This window comes from Mirounga leonina, unplaced genomic scaffold (assembly GCF_011800145.1).
Source record: "Mirounga leonina isolate KUSES-001 unplaced genomic scaffold, KU_Mleo_1.0 Mir_91, whole genome shotgun sequence".
Lineage (NCBI taxonomy): Eukaryota > Metazoa > Chordata > Mammalia > Carnivora > Phocidae > Mirounga > Mirounga leonina.
In genome coordinates this window covers 47,883,680-47,890,586 of record NW_023270839.1, presented here as the reverse complement: position 1 = coordinate 47,890,586, position 6,907 = coordinate 47,883,680, and positions in this window count along the sequence as shown.

The window sequence follows — 6,907 nt, the reverse complement described above, 5'->3', positions numbered from 1 at the left end:
GTGACCTTGGGCAAGTTACTCTCCCTCACTGGGCCTCATCTGTAAACAAACAAGGAAACAGACACCAAGAACAGTTCCAGTTCTCCAGCAGCTGAGTAGAAGGGTTCAAGCCGGCAAGCACGGAAAAGGCTCAGAGCCGCCGGGTCGGCTCGCAGCCACAAAAGGTTCGCTCTGATCAGTACACGCTTCCCGCTGCTGCAGGCAAAGCCGCCTGGAGGCGAGAGGCCCCCTTCCAGTCAGGGTCCTGCTGGGGCCAGGGGCCTGCGGCCCGGGGTTCCATCTCAGCCCCCCTCTGTGGTAGTGTGCTAGGGCTGCCCTGACAAAGTGTGAAGTACCACCACCGGGGGTGTGTGTGTGTGTGTAAGCAACAGATACTTCCTGTCTCGCAGCTCAGGAGGCTGGAAGTCTGAGACAAGGTGCCGGCGGGGGGGGGGGGGGGGGTCCTTCTGGGGGGGGGGGGGGGGCACCTGTGCCTGCCTCTCCCGGGCTTCTGTGTGGCCGTAGTCCCTGCTGTTCCTTGGCTTGTGGAAGCATCACCCCAACCTCTGCCTTCCTGTTCACAAGGCGCTCTCTGTGTTGTGTGTGCATGCATGTGTGTGTGTGTGCGTGCGTGTGTGTCCAAATTTCTCTTTTAGAAGAACACCCATCAGATTAGGGCTCTCTCTAATGGCTTCATGTCACCTTGATTACCTCTGCAAAGACCTTATCTCCAAATAAGGTCACATTCTGAGGTACTAGGAGTAAAACACAAACATAGCTTTTTTGGGGGGGAGTATACAGTTCAATCCATAATGCCTCTCAATTTACTTCCTGCTACCTTCCTGTTGGGCGGGTTGGGTATGTCTTGAGATCTTGGGAACCCAGCTGTTGTGTCTTGCTCTTCCCCTCATTTAACCCCAGGTCCCTGACACGGCTGTAGAAAGACTGGAGGGGCCACAGGAGGGGCCACTGTGAGGAGGGGTGGGCACTGCTCAGTAAGCCCCCAGGCAGGCTAGGGTCCAGGCTGGAGATGGAGCTCCTGTCTATAGGCCAGGCCCTGCCCAGACCCAAGAGCCTGTGTGTGTTTATGGGCACAAGAGGATGGGGTGGGGGTCCCCTCAGATGGACGCGACAGAGCAAGATGCAGGCTCTGGGGAAGAAAAACCAGATGGCTGCCAGGATCCAGAGGTGGAAGGTGGGGAGGAGCTGGAGGCTGCCTGCGGGGCCCTCAGGTCCGCGTGGCCTGGGCCTGCTCATAGCCCAGAACAAGAAGGAGAACCTGGACAGTCCAGTCAGCCTAGAAGGGAGGCCAGTGTCCCTGAATCCTAGCCACCCACCCTCTGCCCACAGGTGCAGGCCACGGCAGAGCCCCCAGCAAGCCCCCAGCGTCTGCACAGGGCAGGTGAGCTCTGCTCCACCCTCAGCTCCCCTGAGGAGGCCCGGGGACCAGACTGGCACCTGCTGAGTGGGCACCAGGCAAGCCCACTCCCACTCCCCTTAGCCTCCAGCCACACAGCCTGTTGGGGAGGCCCTTGTGGAATCCTCCCTGGGCCTCTCAGGCGGGGAGGACAGGGTTCCTAAGGACACAGATGAGGCTGTGGCCTAGTGGCCCTGGCTATCTTGGCTCAGCTCTTCATCTGTACACTGGGAGTGGTGTCGGCAGTACTTAGGGGTTCTGATCCTCACTGATCCCATGACCCTCTTCGGTTTACCCAGGGGGTCACTGTCCCTGGGTCACACTATGTCCAGCTCGTAAGAATTGGGCCTATGCCCCAGCTGAGGGGCCCCCTGGCCTTGGGCGGACTAATGGTGCTCAGAATGGGGTGGGGATGAAGGGACAGATCTTGCTGTCCCACCAGGCCCCAGGAGCTGCCAGAGCCAAAGCTGGTAAAGGAGCCAAGTAGTGTTGAGGGTGGGCGCCACCAGAGGTAGAGGGGAGAGCTTGGGGGCAGGCAGGACAGGAGCTGCTCCAGCTCCCACAGGAGGTAAAAGCTGGTTGGGGTCCTGGCCGCCCTCCCTCAGATCAATGTGGGGGCAGGGCTAAAGGTGGGGCCTCCCAGGCAAAGGAGAAGACTCTGATCCACCTTTGCTGTGTGGGCTGGGCCCTCTAAGACCACACTGGGCCCTGGTGACCAGGGACCGGAGGAGCTGAGACCAAGGCCACCTGGGGAGGTGAAGGCAGGGCTGAATTCAGGAGGCATGGAGGGTAGGGTGCCTGGCCTGTTGGAACCAGGGAGTTGGGATCAGGGTGTGCTCACTGAGGGTCAAGAGCAGAGACTGGGGGTGCCTGGATGGCTCAGTTGTTAAGCATCTGCCTTCAGCTTGGGTCATGATCCCAGAGTCCTGGGATCGAGCCCCGCATCGGGCTCCCTGCTCAGCGGGAAGCCTGCTTCTCCCTCTCCCACTCCCCCTGCTTGTGTTCCCTCTCTTGCTGTATCTCTCTCTGTCAAATAAATAAAATCTTAAAAAAAAAAAAAAAAAGAGCAGAGCCTAGACCCATCCCGGGCTGGAGCACCAGGTGGTCCTGCCCCTGCACTGTGGCTTCCCAGTCAATGCAAAGTGCATCAGGGCTAAGGCTTTGCAGGCCAGGGACCTGCATGAGGGGACACGGGAGGATCTGGAGATGGGGAGGTTTTGGAGACCTGGCCTCATCTCAAGAGCCCTTAGGCTGGGTGGTGTAGCTTATACGGAGCACTGAGGGACTATCACCCATTTGCATTTTTGGATTCGGGGGAATCTGTAGTCACCTGTACGGTGTAGAGGAGCAGAATGAGGCCATCCTACTCCCTCCCCCAAGTGCTGTCCTATCAGCCTCTCCCAGCACCTGACGGCCAATATGCCCCTTGTTTGGGTCAAGGCAGAGTCCCAGGCAGGCCCCTGTGAGAATGGGGCTCTGAAACCAGAGTGGGGTGATGTCCTGAAGCACCCGATCAGGTTAGGAGCCAATGACCCCCTCTCCCCGCGCCCCCTTTCCCAGCCTTCCCTGAAGGAGGTGGGCTTGGAGCTGGCCTGGATGTGTGCTGAGCTCCAGAAAATCTGGGACCCAGAGCTGGAGGGGCTCAGCAGCGGGCCCTAGAGGGTGCCCAGAACCTGGTGTTCAGCACCCCTCCGTCTCTGTGCTTCTGCCAGGCCTGCATGCCCAGGGGGCCCACGGTCCCCTATGCCCAATCCCCCGTGCCCCTGACCTGCCCTTCCCAGACTTGGTCAAACCCCTCCTCATCTCTCACTGCTTCTTTCCCCCCTCCCCAAGGTGGCAGAGAGCCGTGCCAAGAAGCTGAGGGTAGAGCAGCAGTGGTAGAAAAGTGAGGACCATGGAGTGAGGGGCACCTGGATCTGAGGGGCTCTGCAGGGAGGAACCCCCTTCCCTCACAGAGGGGCTCACAGCTCTCCCCGCTCCCATAAGGATTTGAGATAGACAGGAGAGGGCATTTGGGGACATGCTAAGAGAGCCCTGTCATCCCCTGGGTGGGGGGGACACAGTGCCAGGCCTGGGACTTGGTGTATCTCCTGGTCTGCCTTCTCTCTGAGGAGGGGAGCACAGGGGAAGAAGCAGGAGGGGCATGGCGAGGAGTTAGGACATCTGGGTTCCTGGGCCTGGGGTCACGAAAGAAAGGAGGGTGGCCTTCAGAGCCAAGAAGTCCTGTGCTCGCGTCAGCTCCACCACGGACCAGCTCAGTGAGCAATGAGCAAGTCTGCCTTCTCGAGGCCTCAGTCTCCTCATCTGTAAAATGGGGATACCACCTTACCTACCTCAGAGGATCATGTGAGGATTACATGAGATGGTGCGCCTGGCTCCGTGCCTGCTGCCTGGTCCCCCTGAGTTTCCCCTGGGGTCCAGTTAGGGTGAGTCAGTACTAAAGTCATAAAACCATGGAGGTGTGCCCAAGACCACCTGCATATAGGGCTTTAGTCACAAAGTCTATTTATCTAGTATTTCATCAACAAGGCATTATTTACAATTAATAAACTCAGGAAACAATGTGCTGTAATATGCAGCCGCCAATGATAGACAATGTAGCATGTTCCACTGCCTGGAGCAGCTCCTGCTTTATACTTGAATACCATGGAGGTCCTCATCTTTCTGACCCTGCATGGAGGAGCCTCATGGGATACAGACTTCTATCTTTTGCCTCAACTGCTCTCTGGGGACCCCTTAGAGAATGGGGTCAACTCCAAGAGTTCTGACCCTCAGGCTGAACAGGGTCCCCAGAGGGCAGGAGCCGGTGCAGCTCTGAGCATCAGTACTCTAGCACCGGGAGGGCAGGAACCTCCAGTCACCTCTCAACCCCTGAAGGTAATAGCTGGGGACTCTCCAGAGAAGCAAGCAGAGTGACCCCTGCCTCCCTGTGAGACCCAGGCCCAGTTTCTCTCTCTGCCTTGTCTCCCCATCTGCAAGCTGGGGGTGGGGGTGGAAACAGGCCCAGAGGGTCCTTCCAGCTTGGGCCTTTGCTGCTTCTGAATGGATTCCTCAGCTCGCCTCCCCTTTCCTGGGTAGAGCTGGAGTTACTCCACACCTGGTACCTGCCCTGCCTCTCTGCCCTCTATGGGCTCAGCTGCTGCTTCATCTGTCCCCAGATGTCAGACAAAGCCCAAGAGCCAGGGAGGAGAGGTCTGAGAAAAGCTGGCAACCAGGGCAGTGCCCCGACTGGGGGAGAAAGGTGGTGTGGAGACTGAGGCCTAGAGTGTCACTCTGCCACACAAGAGACTGAGGTCTGCCCTTTGCCCACAGTGAGCTAACAGCAGACTGACAGGCTTTAGGAACCAAGGGTGGGCAAGGACTCCCCGGGGAGAGGAGAGGCCTGTATGGCTATGCCTTTAGCCCCCCATGCCAGGGTTTCTGTCAGGCCTGAGCCACGGGACCTGTCACAGGTGGCTGCAGTCAGAGGCCTCCCTGTCCCCTGCCTGCCATAGAGGGCCTGAAATGCCCTTGTTGGCACAAGGTTCCTGACTCTCAGTGGATGAGGCCACCTGCCCTTTCCCAGGGGGGACCCTGTGGCTAGGAGTAGAGCTGGGCAGGGAGTGGCCAGTGGGGTTCTGGGGTCCTTGTGGGGCTTGTTGGTCCATTCATCGCTTTGGTGCCAGCAGAATGATGACCACGGGCCTTCTGTCTTGCTGGTGAAGGCCTTGGGCACTGCGCTTTAGACTTTTCAAAGTGAGTTCTGATTCACTTGTGATCTATAGATCACTCTATAGTCCCCATTTTACAGATAGGGAAACTGCCCAGACAAGGGCAGTAACATGCCCAAAGTCATATAGCAAAACAGCAGCTAAACCCCCTGGTTCCCCTAACCTGTCCCAGAAAGGTGATTTCTCGTTTCTGAGCTTAATAGAATGGCCATCTTCAATGGCCACAGGCAAGGTTGACTTAGAGTTAACCTCCCTCGAGGTCACCTGACCATTTTTCTCTTTCTGAACTTCCTTCCCTACCCTGCTGTGTGTTTCCTTGCCCTACAGAGCTCTGTCAGCTGGGCCATGTGCTTCCAAAATTGGAACCCTACTCAGCTCCGTCACTCTACTTAACTTCCTCCATCTACTGACTTAACTGAAGCAGAGTTCTGCAGAGGGCGAATCTGGCAGGGTGGAAGAACAGAACACCTCTGAGATTGTTTCTCAGTGTCGTTTCTGCAAAATGTTCTCTGCCCTCCCTGCCATTCACACCACTGCAGTGGGGGCTGCCGAGTTCTCAGTGGATGGGTCCAGCACTGGGTCCTGAGCCCAACTGAGCCAATGGCCCCTTCCTGATCACTAGACTTGAGACAAAATCGTAGTCTCTCCAGGGCTGAAGACTGGACACAGAGAGAACTTGGGAACTGTCAACTGCTGTTTCTCACGGCAGAAAAAGCTTAATTTCAGTGAGAGCAAATGGAGCCGACAATTCCCAGGAAGTGGAATTGGGATGGCGAGATTTTGGTTCAGCCCAGGAGGTCTCTTGTATGGAAAAGACATAAACTTGACCTCTGGGATGGTCATGTCGCCTTGCTCTGTGGCCGGGGCAGCAGGGCGAGCTGGTCTTCAGAAGGAGAGGAGTACGTTCCATTGGCAGCGCTTGCTGAGGCCAGCCCCAGGTTCCACTGTCCTTGGGGTCCTCCACACCCGGAAAATAAATCCCTCTCCTTTCTGCTTACATGGGCCTGAGTGGTTTGGGTCCCCTGCCAAGGACCCAGTGCGCTCCAAACCAGAGTGCTGCCCTCCCGGAGGGCCCTCCCGTCGGGCCAGGCACCCACCCTCCACCGGCTCCTGTTTGCCTTCTGCCACAGAGGGCGACCCCGCCACCCGTTGGCCTTCTTGTCTGTCCCTGTGTCCCAGCTGCTGCCGGGCTTTGTACCTCACTGTTTCCAAGCGCAGCAGGGCCCCCTACTCGTCCCGGTCCTGCCTCTCTGCTCGGTTCCTTCTTCCCTTCCCTCCGGTGGTGATTCCGAACCTTCTTTCAGAAGCCGCAAGCCACCAACTCTCCTTTCCTTCCGGGCAGGGACTGTCAGGCGAAGGCGCAGTCGGCGTCCGGGCTTCCCTCCCCGCACCGCGCTAGGTCGCCCCGCCCCTCGCTCCCATTGGCTATGTGGAGGGCACGTGACCAGCCCTGACCAATGAGGTGGGGGAGGTTACGGCGGGGAGCCGGCACGGCGTCTCCGGAGCACCTTGGGGCTGCTAGTGGCCGGCAGGTGACTCCCGGCCGTGCAGAGAGCAAGGGGGATATGGGCAGAACGGAGCCTTGGGACAACTAAACACACCCTCCAACCTCTGCTTCCTTCTGTCACCGGGCTGGGTCGCCCCCGCCCCTCACTGAAGGGAAGCACATGCAGGAGAGGTTAGGGCAGCTGATTAGTCCATTCCCAGCCCTGCCATTCACTAGATGTGTGACTTCGAGCACATTCCTGCTCTTTAGTTTCTTCATCTGTAAAATGAACAAAGTCACTGCCTCATAGGGGTG